Here is a 22308-nt window from a genome sequence, read left to right on the forward strand (position 1 = left end):
AGTAATAGTTTAATAACAGTTGCTTTAGGTATGGTCTTTTTTTGCGGCACTATCAAAAGTAGCCAAATGTAAACAATGTAAATGTGATTTCTTTACAGTGGCACACATTTGGTGGAGGAGTATGTTGTAGATGCCTTTACAAAATAATCTTAATGTTCATGGGATAGTTCCCAAAAGTGTATACATCTCAACTGTAAAAGAGCTACCATTTATTGATTGTTACCTACACACTTAAAAATGATGATTCTACAAGAATTCTGAAAAATGAGAAGAAATGGTTCTTTTTATCACGAAATCATTCTTCAGATTGATGGAGAATGTGCTATATCTCTATATATCACCTTTTAGAAAAGGGTTCTATGAAAAAAAGTTTTCCTCTATTGTTACAAGCTTGACATGGACTTGGAACCATTTATAGCACATATATCTTCATCAATCTGAAGAACCCTTTCATGATACAAAGAACCCTTTAATCATGCAAAATATTCTTTGAGTGTTCAGGGTTATATATAGAACATTTTCTTTACTGAAGAACCATTGAAGAACCATGAGCACATTTTTAAGTTTGTAGCTGTCATTTACATGTTTATATAATCAAACACAGAACCTAAATCACAAACAATGCCCCTGACCTGGGAGGGTGAGGAGAAGTACATGCTTCCTCTGGGACTTTGAGGACAGTGAAGCCAACCACAGCTTCTTCTCAAACTGACATCAATGTAACAACACTGTACAGTTTAACACACTGAAGGAGAGTAAATCACTGTTAGATCAGATAACAGACACCTGGGTTAGCACTTTGGGCAGTAATGTGGGAGATGGTGACCCATCCTACTCACCCAGAGAATTAAAACCAACTGTGCGTTTTAGGACCCTCTGTCTCAAACAGGCAATCTCCTGATAATAGGATCTACACTTAAAGTAGTTATGCACCTGTGAGTAAGTCCAAACCTAGCCAAAGTTTATCTTAGAGAGCAATGGCAAAATGAAGCATTAACCTGCCCTGGAATCATTTATTCTTTTTCTTACTAATAACATAAATATTATCCGTGCATATACCATTACTTGAGGATAACAAACTGTGAGTCATTCTTAGAATTTTAGCCACATTAGGCAGCAGAATTGAATCTATGTAATGAATACTGGCCTATTAAATATGACCACATTTGTAGTTGTGACACAGTTTGTACTGTTAGCTTTAGCCTCATGATTATTGTCAGACTAAATTTTATTAATATATATATATATATATATATATATATATATATATATATATATTGTTCAATTAATATTTTTATTAATATATTAATAACTATGCAACATTATGCAAATAAGAAGTGCTTATACTTTATACAATAAATCTATAACAGAATAATTACATTTTAAAAACGTTTGTCATTTTTGTCAACATTAATGTCATTTTACAACGTAAAGACGTATTTGTTTTTCTCTGCAATTAACACACTTTGTGAAGCACTGGCGACACTCCAGGGTGTTTTACCACCTTGTGCCCAGTGATTCCGGCCAGGCTCCACCTGAAATGGATAAGCGGTTACAGACAATGAATGAATGAATGAATGCATATAACACACATTGGTACACTAGGGGCAGTGAGCGCACACACACACCCAGCACAGTGGGTAGCCATACCCTGCACCCAGGGAGCAGTTGGGGCTTCGGTGCCTTGCTCCGAAGGTATTTCAGCCATGGATTGAGGGAGGAGACAGCATTGTTCACTCACCCCTCCTGGCCCTTCCTGCTGGTTGTTAGAATCGAACCAGCAACATTCCAGTCACAAACTTGCTTTATCTATTCATTAGGGCACGGCTGCCACATGGTAGTGTAATAAGTTTAATTAGTAACAAGTATTAGAGTTCTATACATAGGACAGAACAGAAGTTTAAAACACACAAATCATGCTTATAAAAAGTCATATGTGATTCCTGCCTCAACTAATCCTTGGTAGAATGGCTTCAGAAATGTCGGCAGACATGAGTGGAGGGAGGTGCAGTGACTGGGTGAGTTCATCAGTCGCCAGAGGTACATCAGCTTTCCATTTGTTGCTGGAAAAGTGGGGACTGGCTCAGAGGTCAGTCAAGCGCTGACCCCTCTCAGCTCAGCTGATATCTAATCTGCAGGAGTGGCACGGAGGCCTGAAGCATGTGGCCGAGGCCTAGGGCAGATCCCCTCATGTGTCATCATGTGTCACTGCTGTCAGCGTCTCCGCGTGCCCCAGGGTCAACCGCAACAATCCGTTAATGTCTCAGCTCATGCGGCTCATGCCTCACCATAGGGATCATATTCAGACTAAAGAAAAGCATCTCTGAAATATCTTATCTGCTTCAGTTCTATATGAGATGGGCCATTTATCAGCATCAGAATCTTTAATCACCAAGTTCCAGACTTGCATCTCTATAACCAGTGTGTACGTATAAAGGTTACATTATAGGAAAATCATTCTTAACACTGAATAAGAACTAATGGAACAATTTGGACCATTCTGTTATAGTGATGTTCCAATACAATGTACACAGCTGCTGCCATTTTTAAATATTTCCAAAAAAAGCGTGCACATGTTTTATTTTTTTTTTTCTACAGAAAAATATATATTCAAGTATAGATTCATGCATACAAACGTATGTAGATTACATAAGTGTGCAGCGAGTATTACATATACACTATGTTCTGTTGAAGATTCACTGTAAATAATGTATATTCTCATATTATTGTTTATTACATTTTTACAGTGTAAAGCAATGTAAAGCTTTGATTAATAAATCAAAGGATATTAATCACTCACTGATGGTTAAGTGAACACATGGTTCTATACACGTCATATAAGCTTGAAAAAATTATGTGGACAACCAAAAGCCAAGCTCCAGCTTCCTTTTGAGTCCCTTCACTCAGTTCCGTTTTAAACCTAAGGGTGGCACTGTTGCTTTGCATTCAGCGTCCTCCAGGTCCTCCAGCCTTCAATCCTCCCTCAAAGTAGGCCAGATGGCGTTTCAAATGCGAACTGTTTCAGAATGGAGTTTAGAGTTGTAAAGTTGCAGTGTCAGATCCTTGGTGAGACTCATGACACTAACATGTGACAGAACTGTATCTCACCCCCAGATCCCTCAGCAAATCAACCCTCAACTTCGAACTGAGGAACAGATTAAGTGACAGTGAGGCTGGAACCTGAAGTATGTGTAGCTTGTAGATTTGTATTGCTGTAAATAGGATAATAGTCAGTGTTGTATCACAAACAACTTAAACACAGAGTTGGCTTTATAAGAAGCTGTAGATGTTAACATTCTGTGGACTCCTGTTTTGTTTAGTGTTGTGTGTGTCCTCTTGTTCATCCTGATTTATTATCTTGATTTTAACTCGAGCCTCAAATGGGTATTTCTTTGTAGGGTTTTTGTGGATATCACTGCAAAAGACATTCTTCCACTCTGTCCATTTTTCATTTTTTTTGGTAGAATGCACATCTAGGAACAGTTGTTTGCCCTTTGCTGTCTAATGATAATGAATTTGTGCTCTGGAAGGAGCTGGTTCTAAATTCGTAAACTCTCTGTTGGTGTGTGTGTGTATACATTCAATGCATTCCACCATCATGTTATGTACAAAGCAATTACCACAAGCCTACATGCCAAATTTTAGGCTCCTAAAGACATGGGGGTATTCTGTACACAATATCATGCACATATTAAGGTATTAAGGTCTTAGCTGATTTTACAATGTGAATATTGTTGCCGTTTTCGATGCTTTCATGCCATGTACTTAAAAAAAAAAGTGTTTCCAATCCTGATACATTGGCTTTATGGATACTTTTTCTATGAATGTTGCCAGATCCTTTGTATTGTGAGGGATCAAGGAGTTGAAATACATGTTTGGCTGTGCCTGTAGTGCTTTGGGTCCTTGTTTTCAATTAACCATTTTTAAGCCTGATGATGGACTGTACTATGACTGTAAACATCAAGGAGAAATACACAACTTGCTTCACAAAATAGTTTAAAAGATAGCAATTACTTTCCTTCAGACTGAATTTATGTTTATTTTCATCTGTTCTAATGATATATGGTGAACTGACACACATGCTTTTGCCCAGATAACACTGTATCTAGAAGCCTAGGACTTTTGCACAATACTGAACATCTGGCCTATTGTGTGTGTGTTTTTTTTTTTTTTTTTTTTTTTTTTTTTTTAGGGCACAGGGCAGAGAGAGATAGAGAGAGAGAGAGAGGAAGGCAGAAGAGAGACAAAAAGACAGTGAGACAAAGAGAAAATAGATGAAGGGAGTCAGAAGAGAGACAGAAAAAATACAGCAAGAAAGATAGATGGGAATTATACCACACTGTGATCAAACTTTCATTTCCCTCACAATTAATAAATCCCTGGTCAGGTTCTCAGAGGCACCGAGGAGAACAAATTCAATCATCTGCCAATGTCAAGAAAATAAATGTATAAATTTACACCAATCTTTCCTGAATAAGATATCTGATTTAGCTGGAGGACCGTTTTTGGGCTTGTTCTACACAGAATACTTCAGGGGACACTGCCTAAATTTAATTTTCGTGAAAGTCATGACAGATTGATTCACCATACCTGATAAAATTAGGATTGAATTGAGGGAAAGTGTCTGTAAACCACGATGCTAAAAAAAAAAAAAAAAAAAAATCAAAACATGGATATCTTTGTTCTAGTCAGAACTTCTCTGATTTCACCAGAGGATAAGCGTGTGTTATTTTTTATCCATGCTTCATACAGTGTAACAGTGTTAATTTGTTTGTCATCAACCTTAAAAAGCTGAAAACACAACTGTCATAAGCCCTGAAATAGCTCTGCACCCTGAGAAGAGAGGGGAATAAATATGGCAACACTAGCGATACATCAGATAATACAACATAATCAGGCCATATCCAAATCCCATGGCATTTAGTACTGAATAAACTCCCCATCAAAAGCTTCCTCTCTGTCATCTGCTACTGTAATAGCTCTGCTGCTTGTTTTGTCACTTAATGCAGTGACTGCTCATTCTCGTCTCTCATATAAACAGAATCATTCACGGCTTATATTGTAACATATTTCAAATAATAATAACTTTGAATTAATTTATCTTATTAATAGCTTTATTTGCTGCAGATTAAAATGCCATTTTGCCTCAAATAAATATATTTGTATTTTTGTTGTTGAGCAGTGCATCCATTGTTTATTAATGTGTTTATATTGGTTTTAAATGCTATATTTTTTTTATTATTGTGACAGTTGCCATCTTTGTATAGAAGTAAGTTTTACTATAGTGGTGTTTCATCCCTCGTCCTTTAACCCCTCATTACTCACTAGCAGCTTCTAGCAGCAACAAAATCACAACAATATATGAGTAAATATGGTTACAGGGATAATTAACTTCATCATATCATCATTTCATTATATTAGCTACAGGTCTCAAGGTTCCTCTGGGTGATAGTTTTCTGGATACAATTTTTGCAAATATTTATTTGTCTTCTAGATCCTGTATTTTTTTGCCAATTGCTGATTGGTGTCTTTGTAAATTTGGTACTTTGTATTTGTTTGTTTTCTTATTTGAACCCAATTGTATCATATAAGAGTATCCATTGCACAACTGGTGTGTAATATACCATAGATGATCCATGCTTAGATCAAAGACATTTTCAAAGGGGATGTGTGTCAAGAAGCTTTTTAGAGTTAAAAATCACCACATTAAATTTACATTATTCCCCATTACACATCTCATTTGGAAATATGGTTCTTTAAAAAAAAAGACATCCATCAAAAGTTTCTTTAGGGAAAGCAAACACAAGGTAAAAGCTGTATATTAATAGAAAAACTTTCACCTATTTTTTTCCTAGAATCTTTACATTCTGTGGAGGATCATTAAAGCAATGATTCTCAAACCTGTCGCAAAACATGTTTTTCTCTATCCCTAGGCACTGAGGTCCGATGAGCCCTGTGGAATTTTTTAACTTTAAAATGGTTCCTCACACTCACACATCACATTTTGTTTTAAAAGATGTCCATAAGGGAATCAAAAGCTGTTCTTCACGGCATCAGTCCAGAAAAAACTCCACACGATTTAATGTCCTTGCAGACTTAACACACTTGCAGATGTTATTTACAAGCTCATGTTCATTGGTTTGTTTAGCCTAGAGTAATATGGTTGCTGGATAGTACTGCTCCTGCTTGAGTAAGTCAATCATGCTGCACCAGTAAGACTAAGGCTTCATCTAGTATAACCTACAAGTATTGCGTACATGATCTACATGATAAGAAACTGTATGTTTCTGTTGGTAGAAGCATCTGCCATATACCATATAAATATCTGCAAAATTTATGAAAGGTACAAAAAATAACATTTAAACATTCTTTAAGGAACTACCTCCCAAAGCTATTATTTTGTCCTTTTTCTTTTCTATTGTCCTCTAGTCATTCTTTTTGGACACTTTGGGGTCGTTGTTCTTCGCAGTGGGAGAAAAAAAACCTGGGGATTAGCCGCTTAGAAAATGGACGCAAGACGGAGCAAGTGATGATCATGACCAATGGTTGACATCACCTTGACCTCAGAGTTAAAAGAGAACAATAAGTGATATAATACGGACTTCCAAGCCATTTGCTCGCACCCATTATGACAAACAATGAGCTATGAACAGGGCTTGAGAGCTGTATGATGTATTATTTGCATGCAGCACAAAGTTCGACCTTGCCCCGTTGGAGCCGGGCTGTGTTTATTTCCGCGGTGAGGTGCTCTCAGACTTTGCTTTTATGACCCTTTCCCCATTCGTACAATAGTGGTTAGGACTGTGGAGAATGGGTTCTAGTAGCTGGAGAACTCTTGCCCATCTCAGACTCATCTGTGATTAATTTTCAAGCCAAAAACAGTGACTTCCTCCTACATTAATTTCCAAAGTAATGTGACACCTCCACTGTGTGACAGTGTGAGAGTGCCCCGACACTGAATTCTTCCTCGCCATAAATCATTAGCCATTAGGGACCTGTGGGGCCTAAACGAGTTAAACAAATGAACTTGTCTGATTTAATAAGACCTTGAGTTACATCAATATGCTTGATGAAGAATGCGAAGGAGAAGGAAGAGTGGGATAAAAAGGAAAGAAATATAGGCCATGTCCTGGACCACATCGTTATCTACCCTCGGCGCTGTGTTCGTGTAATTGATTTTCATTTATATCTGTACATTCGCTGAGTGTTATTCCAAGCTCCGAACGATGGGATGACTTCAAAGGGCTATGGCAGTATTAGTTTTCAAAATCCTGTAGATAGATATGCAAGCTTCATTTGTTTTGTATACTAAATAGCCCAGTTTTTTTTTTTTTTTTTTTAACAGCAGGCATTTCTCTTCCATTATTATGTTTACAATTTGCTTTCTTCTCTGCTGCTTCATTTTACAGTACTGGGCTCTACAAAGACAAAGAACATGAATTGATATTCATGGGGTGCTTTGCAGTAAATATATGTACACTGAATATCCAAAGATTGTCAATTAATATATTCTCATTGCTCAGTTGCCAATTACAGCTATCAATGTGCAATTACCAGTGTTTTTTTCAGTGTTATATTGTTACATGCTTGTGTGGTATTGCTTATTCACTAGAAGGAGTATCATGTGTGATATTAAAAATGCCATAGCTGAAAATTTCTTCTGTTTTCCAAAGACAAGTTCAGCCAGAGTTTCTACATCATAAAGCTAAGGAACCAATCCTGTCAACATGCAGAATGGGGCTTTCAACTTCTAGGCAGAGTGTTAGGTGGCAATAGATGTGGAGACAAATTGTATATTTATAGATCTGCAGCTACTGAATGAATGTGAAAGTGTAGAGCTTTATCTGGTCCACCTTTAAGGCATTGAGGAGAAATGTGGAATAATAGTGAATATAAAGTATCAATTATTACAATTATCAATATCTCTTAATTTTCTCTCCAGTACCCACCTGCCATAACTGATAACAAAATGATGCTATTTAAATAATGTTCACAATAGTAATTAAACAAATTGTTAATTGTATATTGGTAAATAAACAATGTTAATTGCACTCTGATGACATTCTGATGTTGTTGTTCAATCAACAATGTACAGTTATCATTGTTCTTTATTTCAAGCTCTGAATATATAGCGTATTGCTAATTAAATTTCAATTACCATTTCTCAGTTGCCAATGATACATTTTCCATTATCCATGTTCAGTTATTAATTTTCTAGTGCCAATGTTCTATTGCTAAAATGCAATTGTCAACATATAATTGTTATTGTTTAATTAATGAGTCCAATTCAGTGATCAGTTCACACTTATCACTGTTCAGTTGTTGGTGTGCAGTGTTAAGCTGTGCTGTAGTTGAATGGGAGTTGAAAACAGTGGGTGTAAACGAGTGCAGTGCTGCTGAGAGTAGGTAGAGTTATGTACTGTAGTTGGAGGTATAAAGCTAGAAGGGCCTGGAGGCAGGGTTGTGCAGGTTGAGTTCTGCTGGGGAAACAGCCTCCAATCACTGGGGTGCCACAGCCTCGAGGGGGAAGAGGTGGAAGTGGGAGGGCACACTGGTTTCCATGGTGATGGTACAGCACCCAGGCTCATTAGAGGCACACATAGAAAGTGGAAAAAGGGAGAGAATAAGAGAGCATATATGTGTGTATGTATGTGGGTGTGTCGGAACGAGGTGAGAGAAGAAGAACTGGGAAGTGCCGTTAGGATAAAAGAAGAGAGTGGGGGAAAAGTTAATGTTTGAAGCATATAGCCTTCACAGTGGCACAATAGAGTTTAAATTTAATCCTTTGCCTTCCTCCTCGGCTTCTGCTGCTCCGTAGCCACGAGCCCCAAAGCGGAACCCTATCACGCCACCATGATCCTGTCGTCTCTACTGTAATCCGTACATTCTGCACCACTGAGGCCTCAGCTAACCACACACAACAACCACACACACACACACACACGGGCGAGCGTCTACTCTGTGCTGATCAAGTGTAGAATGGATTTGCTGAGAAGAAGATTCGGTGCTGGCCAGCCTGCAAATTAAAGCTGCCCAATGGCCAAAAGCTTGTCATATTAACAAACCAAGGAAAGCCTAAAGAAAAAAATCACTGGGATGCTGCAATTTCCATTTATTTACTCTTCTTTTCTTTCCTCCCAACACACCTCCCATTTATTTTCTTTCTTCAGTTTTTCCATTCCCCTATTATTTGTCACATAAGGGGTGGGCCACTCGGCACTTGTCTAATGACCTGTTTTTTCCTCTTGTTTTGCTCACAATTCATAGTGTTTTTTTCTGCTGATTCTAAACATGAAAAGGATTCCAATGTTACTCTTTTGTATCAGAAATGTATAATTAAAAGTGATGAAACATTGTTAAGTCTGTGGTTGACAGTGTAGTTCTGTTCTAGGGGCTGTTCTCAGACTTAACAGCAGTACGTATTCTCACTGTTCCCAAAACACCCTTACCTCCCCAAAAAAAAAAACCTAAAAACAATGTTGTGTGTGTCTGTGTGTGTGTCTTTGAAGTAACAGAACACGGTTGCTTTGTGAAAATTTGATGGTGATATAGCTGAAAGAATCACTTCTTTCCCCAGGCCCTTAGAGTCAATGGGCATGTTTTTTTCCTGGTTTCAACTGGCTGATAGGGGAGTCAGGGTGTGGGCATGTTCACAATGTACAGCGTGAAATAAATCATAGCAGAGTCAGTACTAAAATATATTCTTTCACTGTAATGATGGAGGTGTTGTTTATTTATTTATTTTGAACCATAAGATCCATTTTGTATAATCTGAGTAACAATAAATGTTTATTGTATTCATATTTTCAAACATATCAAATATCAATATCAAACACATGCATAACATCAATAACACTTCCCATTATTAACAGAGAAAAGTAGATGAAATCACATAAAGGGCAGCCACTCAAGCCACTGAGGAAAAGGTTTAACAGTAAGTACCTTTTACATCCTCCTTTAAAAGTACACCCATTGCAGGTAGTGGAATGTTTTAATTATATTTGTCTGATAACTAAAGGATTAAGTGATTGTCAGAGTGACCAGTGTGCGAAGAACACTTGATTAGATGGTAACTGAATTCCTGTCAGTTTCACATAGTATTTTTTTTTCTTTTCATTATTTGTCATTTATTGGATGGGTCAAATGGCAAATGAGTTAGATTTTCTCTTTGTTTTGCTCTCAGCTGATAATGCCAAACATGAACATAATTGTAGTTATTCATTACTACTCAGGCCATCAGAAGTGTGTGATTAAAGTTGAAGTAAGGGTATTAGACTGTGTGTTTGACAGTGCAATTTACTGTTCAAACAGCTGTTCTCCACCTTTAAAAGGTTGTTAATATGTATGAAAATATTGTTGGAAATGAAAATAATGAGTGCAGCAGATATAAAGAGAATACAAAAGGTTATTTAGACAGTGTTTAACTGACCTACTGTCATTTCATTTTATTTACTGTGTTCCTCTATTTTCACTTGTCCATTGAGTATTGGGTTACTCTGCACATGATCAAAGAGCTGGTGTTGTTTTCCTTTGGTTTTTGCTCTTAGTGCTTTAATCAGTTTTGATCAACTTAATAATGAAAATAATTCATGAATCCCAAGGGAATCAGATGTGTGTGATTAAATGTGCTGTACAATTGTTAGAACTATGTGTAAAACAGTGTATTGCAAAGCTCTGTGTTTTAAACAGTGGTAAATAATGTAAGAGCATGTTGCTGGTAATTAAAGGACTATGTGGTTGCAGTGTCTTTGAAGAAAATAGAAAAAGTTAATCAAAAAGTTTTTATGGAATTTTTGTTATTTCATTTCATTTTCTAATATTTTTTAAATCACATAATGGGTGTGTCAATCATGAGTTGATTTATTCCCATGTTTTGCTAAACATGAAAAAATAATGAATACTTACAAAATCAGACATGTGGGTTTGAAGGTGATGTAAGGTTGCTGGTAATTAAAGGACTACATGGTCTTGGATAAAAATAGAAAAGCTTCATTAAATACTGAATAAAAGCTTCATAGAAAATACTGAAACTGAATACATCTCATTTCACTCTATTTTCCGTTTTCTTATAGCTTTCAAAGGTTCTCTAGTTTTATTATTTGTTACTTAAATAGTTGGTAACTTTATGCATGACTAATCGGCTTATGAATTTCCTACTTCTTTTGCCCTCAGATGACGGTCCTTTAATCTCGATGCTAAATAAATATTTAATGAATCCCCCACAACATCAGAAGTGTGTGATTAACGGTGCACTATAAAATTATAAGGATCTGTGTACACCTGTTCTTAGTCATTTAACAGCAGTAGATATGTAAGAGTATTTTGCAGTAAATTAGAGGATTACATGATCTTTAAAGCGAAGAGAAAAGGTTTATTAGACACGTTTGCTGAATTTCTGTCATGCGTCTGTCCTCATGCCTGGCATTTTATCAGTGTTAGAGGACAGATTGAAACAGTTTAAGAAGCATTTCTGTGTCACAGCCCAAAAACTGGCAGAGCACACAAATGTGGAATTCATTAAGTCAGTCTTCCATTAAGCCTGGAGCATTTCTCTCATTTCAGATACTGCATGGTTCTCCTCCATGCCACTGCTGCCTTGATGACTATCAAGTGCAATCAAACTTCTAATTGTGATGCCAAGGAGTTTTCCCTCTTCTAGTTGAATGTTAAAAAATTCATAACATTGCAGTTTGTCAGAAAAAGGAATCAGGATTTTTAATAAGCTTAAGTGGTTAAAACTCCTTCTGACAAAGAGTATAATCATCTTCATTGATATTGCTTTATGTGGCAAAAGGTCAAAATGAGAAAAATGGCCACCTGGCCACTATCCTGCAAGAAGAATGGCTTAAAATCCCTCTGACCACTGTGCAGGACTTATATATATATATATAAACTAATATATATAATAATAGTCGTGGAATAAGGGCGGCACGGTGTTGCAGCAGGTAGTGTCGCAGTCACACATCTCCAGGGACCTGGAGGTTGTGAGTTCGATTCCTGCTCTGGGTGACTGTCTGTGAGGAGTTGGTGTGTTCTCCCTGTGTCCGCGTGAGTTTCCTCCGGGTGCTCTGGTTTCCTCCCACAGTCCAAAAACACACGTTGATAGGTGGATTGGTGACTCAAAAGTGTCTGTAAGTGTAAGTGTGAGTGAATGTATGTGTGTGTGTGTCTGTGTTTGCCTTATGAAGGACTGGCGCCCCCTCCAGGGTGTATTCCCGCCTTGCGCCCAATGATTCCAGGTAGGTTCTGGTATCGGTTACAAATATAACATGTAACAACACAACAAAGAAGGGTTATCAGATAATTATTTAAGATCCAATGGCATGTAAATATATGTGTATGTTTACATTCCTTGCAAGCAGTTTTGCTGTTATATTTCCTTTTTCCATATTCCATCTTCATGGATCATTATTTGATGAGTCATCTCAGTTACTGACCATGACATATTGGTGATTTTAATTGCTATTAGGCTGCAGAGAGATCACAGAACTGTGTCTGCCTTCGCCTTCAAGTGAACACTATAGACCTTCTTAGTCTACTTTCTTCCGAAAGTTTTAATGCTTTGCTTCAAAAGTGACTACGAATTTCACGGGGCAAATCAGCTATCCCTGCCAACTCAAACTGCACAGTTGACATCCCAGGCTGCAGCTTGTTAGGCGTAGCAAGCGTAACCACAGGCCAGCAAAGGACGGAAGCTTTGAGAAAAGCTCTTTGATTGCGCAGCCTGTGGACTACAGGCCGGAGACCTTGCAGCCACTGTCTGATAGTCTTTTACAGGGGGATGTTCAAAGTTTCAAGTTACTCCAGATATTACTGAGAATTTCACAGGGCTAACCGTCTACCCTGACATTTCAAATTCTGCAGTGGACATCCTGTCCCCAAGAGCTTGTTAGAAGGAGAAGCAGTAACCAAGAACAAGTGAATGATGGGAGCTCTGTGAAAAGCCTGTTGAACTTTTGGCTAACGACTGAGAAAATAGAACAAAATCCAAATTACAATCTGATATAACAGTTGCACTGACTCTTTTCAGTTTGGGGTTATGTTTGTGTCATCTGCAGAACAATTTTCCAATTACTTAGCTATAGCAGGTGTAGGTGTGTCCACAAGTTGGGACATTTTCCAGAAATACAATAAAGACTGAAATCTGTAATGTGTTAATTCAATTGAACTTTTATTTAACAGGAACATAACAAAGCTTTATTAGTATTTCCAATAATGAGCTTAATTTTATTTGTTAAATATAAACACATTTTTAAAAAGATGTCATGTTTACCACTTTGGCATATCAACTTTCTTTAATTGTACTTTTAATCTTTTGGGAATTGAAAATAGTAATTGGTGTCATTTAATGTTTTTTGCCAATTCTTGCTGTAAAAACATGAGCTGCTCTAGAGTCTGTGGTTGTCGTTGATTGATTGTTCTCTTCATGACGCACCATATATTTTCAGTAGGAGACAAATCTTGACTGCAGGGAGGCCAGTCAAATACACACACACTGTGTCCACACAACCAAGCTTTTGTAACTCATGCAGAATGAGGCCCAGAATTGTCCTGTTGAAAATTGAGTTCCGGGAAATATGTTTGACTTGGTGAAAACATATTCATTCATTCATTCATTCATTCATTCATTCATTATCTATAAGCGCTTATCCAGTTCAGGGGTGCAGTGGGTCTGGAGCCTACCCAGAATCACTGGGTGACAACATATGTCTCTCCAAAATACTGATATAGGCCTCTTTAACAAGGGTACCTTCATATATTTGCAGATCATGCATGGGCACTGATGAACCCTTGCTGGTAACAGGCTGGATGGTCTTTTTCAACATTGGTATGTAGAATCCAATAGAATCCAGTTTTTTTCCTAAAACAAAGTGAATCCTGGACTTGTTTAAACAAAAAACACATTTCCACTGTCTTTCATTTGCAGGTTGCAATTTTGGATGCCCTTCCAGACTGTGTTATGTGGAAATGATTTTTCCAATGTGCTCTCAAGCCCATGTGGCTATGTCCATCCTGGTAGCATGACAATTTCTCGAACAGTACCACATGAAGGCTCAATGGTCAGGCAAATTCATCAGCAGGTTCTGCCCTTGACCTTTAAACACCAAGATCTACCCTGATGTTATGAACTTTAGGTGGTGGAAGACTTAAATTGCATTTAAAATTTTACTGTTTGAACTGCTTGCATTTCAAGGTATTAAAAAACATTTGTACTTTCCAATACTGGTGTGTGTTGCAGGTGTCTGATTCTACTCTTGTTTATATGTACAAAACACATTCAGGTTTGTCAGTGAAAACATTGGAAATTACTAATTTTTCTCAGGTACTTGAATGTTTAAAAGAATTAACATGAACCACGGATTCATGTTTTTATCATATTTTTTTGCAATATCCTGTATATACCTTTCTGGAAATGGGGTCTGTCGTTATATTCTTACTTTAGTGACCAAATGACCAAATAACTGCATGGCTGTATTGACTGTAGGGTAAAGTGATGGCCATAGAGTCATTGAGAATTATACACTAAAGCTTATGAACCATTGCTTTTATAAGGGGAACATGTCAGGCACAGCCTGTTGGAAGGTTGTTGTACATGGGGCAGTGACACCTCACATATGTGCAATTTAATGCAACTGGAAAATAAAAGACTATCAAACAGTCGCTGCAAGGTCTATCGGCCTCTAGTTCATTGGCTGTGCAACTGGGACAAGGCTGCCTAAACCCTAGGAACTACAGGCCAGCTTAATCACCTTTACCATCCAATGGGAAAATCACTGCTTATTCAGAGTACAGCCTCTGGACAGTCCAGTAAACTACTCTTTGGCCAAGTGCAAAATCAACCAAGCTATGTAACAGCCTCAAAGAATTCAGTCACTTTAAGGAAGACAGCAGCACTTTTTCTGTACCCAAGCATGACTGCATTTATTATATTTCACAACTCTATATTAAAACGAAAGTTTGTGGAGTGCAGCCCCAGTGTGAAACACAATAGCTGCTCAGGAGTGTAATACTTAGTGATTCCACACCAGGCAATTTTAAACAGGCTCCCAGATTTAAACTTCTGATCTTTCGTACAGGGCGGCACGGTGGTGCAGCAGGTAGTTCACAGTTACACAGATCCAGGGACCTGGAGGTTGTGGATTTGAGTCCTGCTCTAGGTGACAGTCTGTGAGGAGTTTGGTGTGTTCTCCCCATGTCTGCATGGGTTCCCTCTGGGTGCTCCGGTTTCCTCCCACGGCCCAAAAAACACATTTTTGTAGGTGGATTGAAAAGTGACAGGTTATGTGTTTTGTAGTAGTGAACCATACTAGCTGTGTCTGAAATGTGTGGGGGGGGAAGCACAAATATTTTGCCTGGGATGGCCTACAAGTAACAGATTTCAAGGGCTATTTTTCTGGGATAAATGCCTTAAGTGTCTAGATTTTAAATAAAATAGTACAGTGAATGCAAATTTTTCCCTTTCTTTCTTGGCAAAGAAAAGTGGAATAAAGAATGGAATGTAAGGCGAGAAACGCTACTATTCAACATCTCCCCCGCCCCCACACCCCCCGCTTTTATTATGACCTGAATATGAAACCATGCTCTCCATAGATGGGATTTAAATTAGCCTACAACCAACTTCCATGCCTTGGAAAATGAGAAGATTAAAATGTAGAGGAAGGCTGGTGACAGTATAAGGGGGTAGAAGAATTGATGAAACAGTCCGAAGACAGAAGGAAATGACACAGGAAGAGTGCTGTTCAGCTCCACTACACACATCCTCTTAAAACTCAGAGAGCACTATCACAAATCCTGCTTTCAGTGGAGGACACATCCTGTGTACTTGCTACTACTCAGGTGAAAAAGGTCTGTACAACCTTCTGTTAAGGTGCTGTGTTTTGGTGCTTTGTCCTTTTGCATTTCTGTTCCTATTTTTAGCTTTCTGTGTTAGCTGGTTCCTCTGGAAACGTACAAGTCCACATCCACTGCCCCTTAAATTCCCAAGCTTGTTACTCCCAAAGGCTTTTTATTCAGTCGCCATGGAAAACAAAGCAAGCATGACATGGAGTATGATTTTATATATTGTTGCTGTCCAAAGAAAATCGTTTCTCCATTTTTGTTGGTTTTTAGTTTACATCATTTGGACACAGCAGCTGTCCTTCATATTGTGTGAAACATCATGATGAACGGACAAGTAGAAAAGCTCCAAAATGTTTTAATAATATAAAATAAAAATTATAAAATATTTTCACATGGATTTGCTTTGAAAATTAAGAAGTTTCTGCTATAAAGGTTCTCTTTTTGAGATACAGGTTTTTATTTGGACAATGACCCAAAATATGACACATCTGCAGTTCTCTTATGGCCCACATTCGGCCCTGAATCACAGCATTGAGTCAGGGTGAGTCTGGTTGCCCCAACGCAGCCACAGGTCCACTTTATATGGGCCAGATGTCAGGTGTGTTGTGGAACCTGTCTGGGCCAAATTATTTGACCCATGTCTGGCTCACAATACATGCTGTAACCCATATGAAGCATAGCTCATCTGGCACCCACAATATTTGCCAGTGTTTTTACTGATTCATAAGTTCCAAAAGTGATTTGGCCCAAATGTGTCTGCTATCTGGGTATTTTACATATAAAATGTTACTAATATTTACTTTAAAGAGTCTGCTATCTATCTTGAATTGAGTGGAGTAGAGTTAATCTCCAAGATGTACCCTTTAGGTACTGTTTATCTGATTACTGTTTTTCAGGTGAAAGTTTTAGTGGTCTTCCAGGTCTTGCACAGAAATTGTATTTTCTTAGTGTCTTTTAGTGATTTTTATATCTGTATATACTTTATTGGTAGAACATCCTATTTTTTGTTGACTTTCCATGGACTTTCTTCTTAAAGCAAATGAATATCTTGTACTTAATAAATTGTTTACATATCATATCACATGATGTCACAACTCATGATGGAGGGCAGGAAGTGATTTTTATACACTGGGATTTCTTTGAGATGTTAGGAAATATCCTGCAGCTTTGTTTACTGTCGCTCAAAAATCATTTCAACTGATAAATCACAAGGAACAAATATCCCAAAGTTCCCAAGGTTGTCATTCAAAAATGCAAAAGAATTACTGAAAAAGGGCTTATAAGCCAGGGCCTTCAGTCAGAAAGAACTCATTTCTCACTACCACATGAGGCTGAAGTCAGCTAAAATAATATAAAAAATTCACCCGTTTCCCATTCCTGTTTTGTTGCTCTGGATGTCTGAATGTGAAATTTGACAGCAGAAATAGTTTCTCAATTAAATTTGTATTAATTTTCATATAAGTATATATTATAAATCATCACGAGCCAATTCAAACTAATTAGAATGTTTTCTTTAAAGTGTAAAAATTACTCTCATCTCACTTTGGAGGGGCTGATGCCTTTACAAAAATCTTCGACTATCCATCTTGTGAAAAACTATTAACTCATTATATACAGATATCTGTAAAATACACAGACATAACGTTGGGAAAGAAGATAAATTTGCAGTATTTAATGCATGAATATTTTAACTGGCTTTTGCAGCAGGCTAACTTTACATTTACCGGTAATCAGGTTTCCTCTGCTAGTATAATGTTATTTCAACTAGTGCGTCAGTGACTTTTCATTCTGGTTAATTAAATGTTGGGAGAGGCATTGAATTAATGTTTTTTTCTTTATTTTTGTCTTGTAATGACACTCGCCATCAGGAAACTCACTACACCTCCTTCCGCATACACTGTGTGCGTATTTTGTCAAGAGTGCAATACAGACCAAGAGCCAACTGAGAAAAGGCAGCAGCTCCCCCAGGTCATAGTGCACACAAGTTTCAGTAAATTGTTAAAATGGAGACAGAGAGAACCGTTGTTGAAGTTGAAAGAATTTGGGGGGCTAAAGAACACTTAGGGGGGCTACAGCTTGCCTACAATAGGCCTAAGGATGTCCATGTATACAGGCTCCTGACCTCAGTCTCCTCCATTCTGTTTTTCTCTTCCTGCCCTTGATCTACATTTTGCATTTCATTGGAATCACGTAACTAAAAACAACCTATTGGGATTTTGGCAATTCAATAAATTATTCAAAGGGGAAATATTATAACAAGTTAACAAAGTTCCCCTGGGGTCTTAATGAAACATCTGTGATATGCTTTGGTCAAATAACAGAACATGATTTCCACTCTGTCTAAATAGCCCTGTTCAGAATGACCAGTTTCAGCACCTGTCCCTTTAAATAATAAATAAATGAGCCGTAGCTCAGTTCAATGAGCGAGAAGCAGAAGCTCTTGTTTTTAGACATTTTTTTGTTTTTTTTTCTTCTCCATTCTGATTTTATTTCTCTGAGCTTGTGTTTGTTTTGCTCAGTTTAACCTTGGTTTTGTACTCTTACATAAATGCAGGCCCAGCTCTGATTTGTGAGACTCAGACGAGGAGGCAGGAACGTTCTAAAGTCTTTGTACTCTATGTAGGTTGCATATACCACCAGAATGACTGCTTTAATCCCATATTTTCTGATTTAGGCACTAAGTGGTAATGTTAGTGGATTTGTAGGCATTCCATACCCCCAACGTAATGTGCTAATGCACTAAACAAGTTATTTACCTTTTTCATATTATGCCACCTTTAATTATTTTTAGAGTACTATAGATAGATAGATAGGATGCCTAATTGTTCCATTCATTCCTGCATTGTCTGAAACCGCTTGTCCAGTTCAGGGTCACGGTGGGTCTGTAGCCCGGAATCACTGGGCGTAAGGTGGGCCCACTTACGGGGGTTAAGAAACCCATGCGGACACGGGGAGAACACACCAAACTCCTCACAGACAGTCACTCAGAGCAGGATTTGAACCAACAACCTCCAGGTCCCTGGAGCAGTGTGACTGCACCACCGTGACACCCCCCCCCCCCCCCCAATTATTAAAAATATATATTTATTATAATATTTGGCAAAGTCATTGTAATTAGGTGATTAAAAAAACAACTTGGTAATAGCCTGTCATTAGATAATTACATGCTTGTGGACAGTTCTGTTAGGTATGCTGAATATTCATAATGCATTAAATTTGTGCATATCATTAATCAGAGTTATGCTGCAGTAGTCAGCCTGGGGTGATGACCATGGGATGAGACATCCTCTCAGTAAAGCCCTGCTATCCTCTGGGGAATTGCAGTTGGTCTGAGTTCAGCTGGCCTCAGCTGCACTTGCCCTACTGTAGTTTCCTCATTGCTTATACGCTTATTCCTGAACTGAGCTCAACAACAGAGTTCCTTTTTTAGAATGGGAATCTCTGATCTAGAGTCAGACTGTCAAAGCTCATCTTCCTCTGGATTTGCCAACCAACCTGTGATGAATCACCTTCATTTCAGAGCCTCAAGTGAGCCTTCAGGTAATAGAACTGCAGCCTTTAAATCAAGGATATTCAGTTTGGCTTTAAAACTCATTCTTTCTATAATAAACTCTCTGTGAACAGAATGCTCCATGTGCAGACATGTAAATTCTCAAAAAAGACTCTGCTATCAAGACATTGACTCTTAATTCATTCATTTGCTGTACATATAGGCTTCACAATACATTTGTCATACACATATTCATTAAAAGAAGCCCCCTGTCTACAATAGCTAGCCGAAACCTAATTTGATTTTTTACCAGCCAGGCTTTGACAATTTTATCGCTAATACTACTTGTACTACTACTACTACTAATAATAATAATAATAATAATAATAATAATGATAATAATAATAACAATAATAAATAAATAAATGTGAATGCTTCAGTAAATGTGTTTTCTTCAGTATGACAGGCCATTTGAAATGTGATTATGTAGGCAACAACTTTGCTTGACAATGTAGCTGCTTGTCTGCACTTGCTTGCACAGGTAATGTTTCCACAATGGCCATTAGTCAGTCAATGACTCAGTAAGAGATGACAGCTGTCTTGGCACTGTCCAAAAATTAAGGTGCTATTAAAGGGGTGGTAATGAAAAATGCCAAATAAATACTATATTCTGTTCCTTTAAAAATACAGAAAGTTTATTTAGTATACAGCACATACACCGATCAGCCAAAACTTATTGACCGCCTATTTGTTGTTCTACAGACTGCAGTCCATCTGTTGCACCGCATACTGAGTTTGCCCAATTTCAATTTGTTCTTCAAAAGTCAGGACCCCTAATGGATCACTACTGAGCAGGTATAATTTAAGGGGTTGGATTATTCTCAGTGCTGCAGTGACATTGATGTTGTGGTGGTGTGCTAGTATGTGTTGTGCTGGTATGAGTGGATCAGAGTTTTTAAATGTCTCATTGTCATTGCTGGACTGAGGATCGTCCACCAACCAAAAATATCCAACCAACAGTGTCCTTTGGGCAAGGCCCTGTGTCAACTGATAAAGGACTTGAGGAAAACCAACACAACCTCTGCAGCCACAGATTAGCTACTGTCTCTGACTATACTACAAAGTGGACTAACACATAATACCCAAAAACTAATAGAGTGGAGAGTCAGTGGACACAGTGTTTAAAAATTCCAGGAGCACTGCACTGTCAGATCCAGTCATACCAAACCATACATGCCACCACAATGTCAGTGCCACTCCAGTGCTGAGAATGAGCCACAAGCCAAATCATGCTCTGTGGCGGTCCTGACCACTGAGGAATGGTAAGAACAGGTAAGCAATGTATGCAGAGCAACATGATAGATTACAGTCTGTAATTGTAGAATTTCAAAGTGCCTCATATGGTCATGGGAACAAAGAGAATGGACAGGGCATGTAAACACAAGGTTTTAGATCAATCTTAGGTTTTACCTAGATTTTTACTAAAACTAAGTCTATTTGGCCAAGTTATTATAATAGATACATAGGTATCCATATAGATCCTTAGTATTAAAGCAAATATTTTCTGTTCATTTTACAGTTTGTCCCACTGACACACAAGGCTTTTACTGTATTTCTGTCCAGCTCTTGTTTTCATATAGTCTACCCACTGTTTTCCAATGGACGGTAATTAGTTGACAGTGCTTAGCCACAAGGTGTTATTTATGTGTGGAAAGTGACAAAGAAGTTAATTCAATGCAATGAGATGTTGTTGGTTTGTTCATGCAGGCAGGGCTATCTTTGAGCGTCTCAGAGCACGGCCCATTTGTCATGTTCTGTCTTCTAACCAGATTAAGAATTCAAGTATGCATCTCATTAATATATCGCTCTGACAAATTCAGTTCATATGCATACTATTCTCCGAGGTCACCTCTACAAACCTTTTGAAATTATTGCTTCGGGGTCATATGTCACACATAACTGTCTGGCAGCACATTGGTGAGGAGGGCAAATTTTTCAGTTTATGTTAGGGGGTAAGTTATATGACTTTTGAAACATGGATTTGCTTTTAGCATAATGTGGAGGGCAGGAACTGCCCAGCAACTGGGTGGCAAAGGGAACAAATTGACAGCAATGCCTTCTCCGTGCAGCTTCTGCACGAGGTCATAAATACCCACATTGCTTTGTCTGGTGTATATTCTCCACATACTGTCACCATACAATGTGTTATGACAGGAACTGGTGAGACAGAGACATCAAAATTGAAAACATAATGAACAAATATATCATTAATGCTCTTTTCATCATGACAATGTTAAAATATAATTTTAAATGTCTTTCAGATTAAGTGTGTCTGTATTAAAGATCTGAATTTGTGTTGAGCTGCCAAGGAGCTATGGAAGGTGAGAATAGAGGTATGCCTTTAGACATAGCACCTAAAAATCATGAATAAAATACAAATCTGCTGAAGCTAAGCAGGTTTGTGCCTGGCCAGTACTTGAATAGGAAACCAAAAAGTGGCTCAGTCATTCCCTCTAGACCTCTCTCTACCCAGTATGATGTTCTGGCATAGATCAGCTGCTGTCACAACATCCAGGTGTATGCCACATTATTGGGGTGGTAAAGAGAACTCCCAAATGTCCCAGAAAAAGTAAAGTGCCTTATTTGTCTAGAAATCATTATATACATTCAAACTCATTCATTCCTCTATCACTCAGGGAGCTTCACTTATTGTCTTTTGTTCTATCCGTAATTCCCTTCTGATCTGGATAATTATGACATATACAGTACTTATTATTTGGCTGAAATGTCCCAGGAACTGGAAGAGAATGAAACGTAGACAGGCTCAGTGTCCCTGAGGGTGGGCTAAGAATCTTTGCAGTAGATAATAAATGATGGAGTCTGCCGAGGCCAAAAGTAAGTCCCCTTGCAACTTAATGTGGCAGCTGCAGTTGTAAACAGAACAAGGCTTGTTTGTGAGTTTGTGAATCATACAATTA

General features: G+C 38.0%; 1 long non-coding RNA gene across 1 annotated transcript in view; it reads left to right on the forward strand.

The window, feature by feature from the left end:
- LOC136692915 (uncharacterized) overlaps positions 1-14130 on the forward strand; it is a 46182-nt gene extending 32052 nt beyond the window's left edge. Inside the window, exons 4-5 of the long non-coding RNA XR_010802000.1 lie at positions 13767-13828; positions 13928-14130. This is a non-coding gene — a long non-coding RNA (uncharacterized lncRNA). The remainder of the gene's footprint in view (positions 1-13766; positions 13829-13927) is intronic.
- Positions 14131-22308: the final 8178 nt, after the last annotated feature.

Source organism: Hoplias malabaricus, chromosome 3 (genome assembly GCF_029633855.1).
Source record: "Hoplias malabaricus isolate fHopMal1 chromosome 3, fHopMal1.hap1, whole genome shotgun sequence".
Taxonomy (NCBI): Eukaryota; Metazoa; Chordata; class Actinopteri; order Characiformes; family Erythrinidae; genus Hoplias; species Hoplias malabaricus.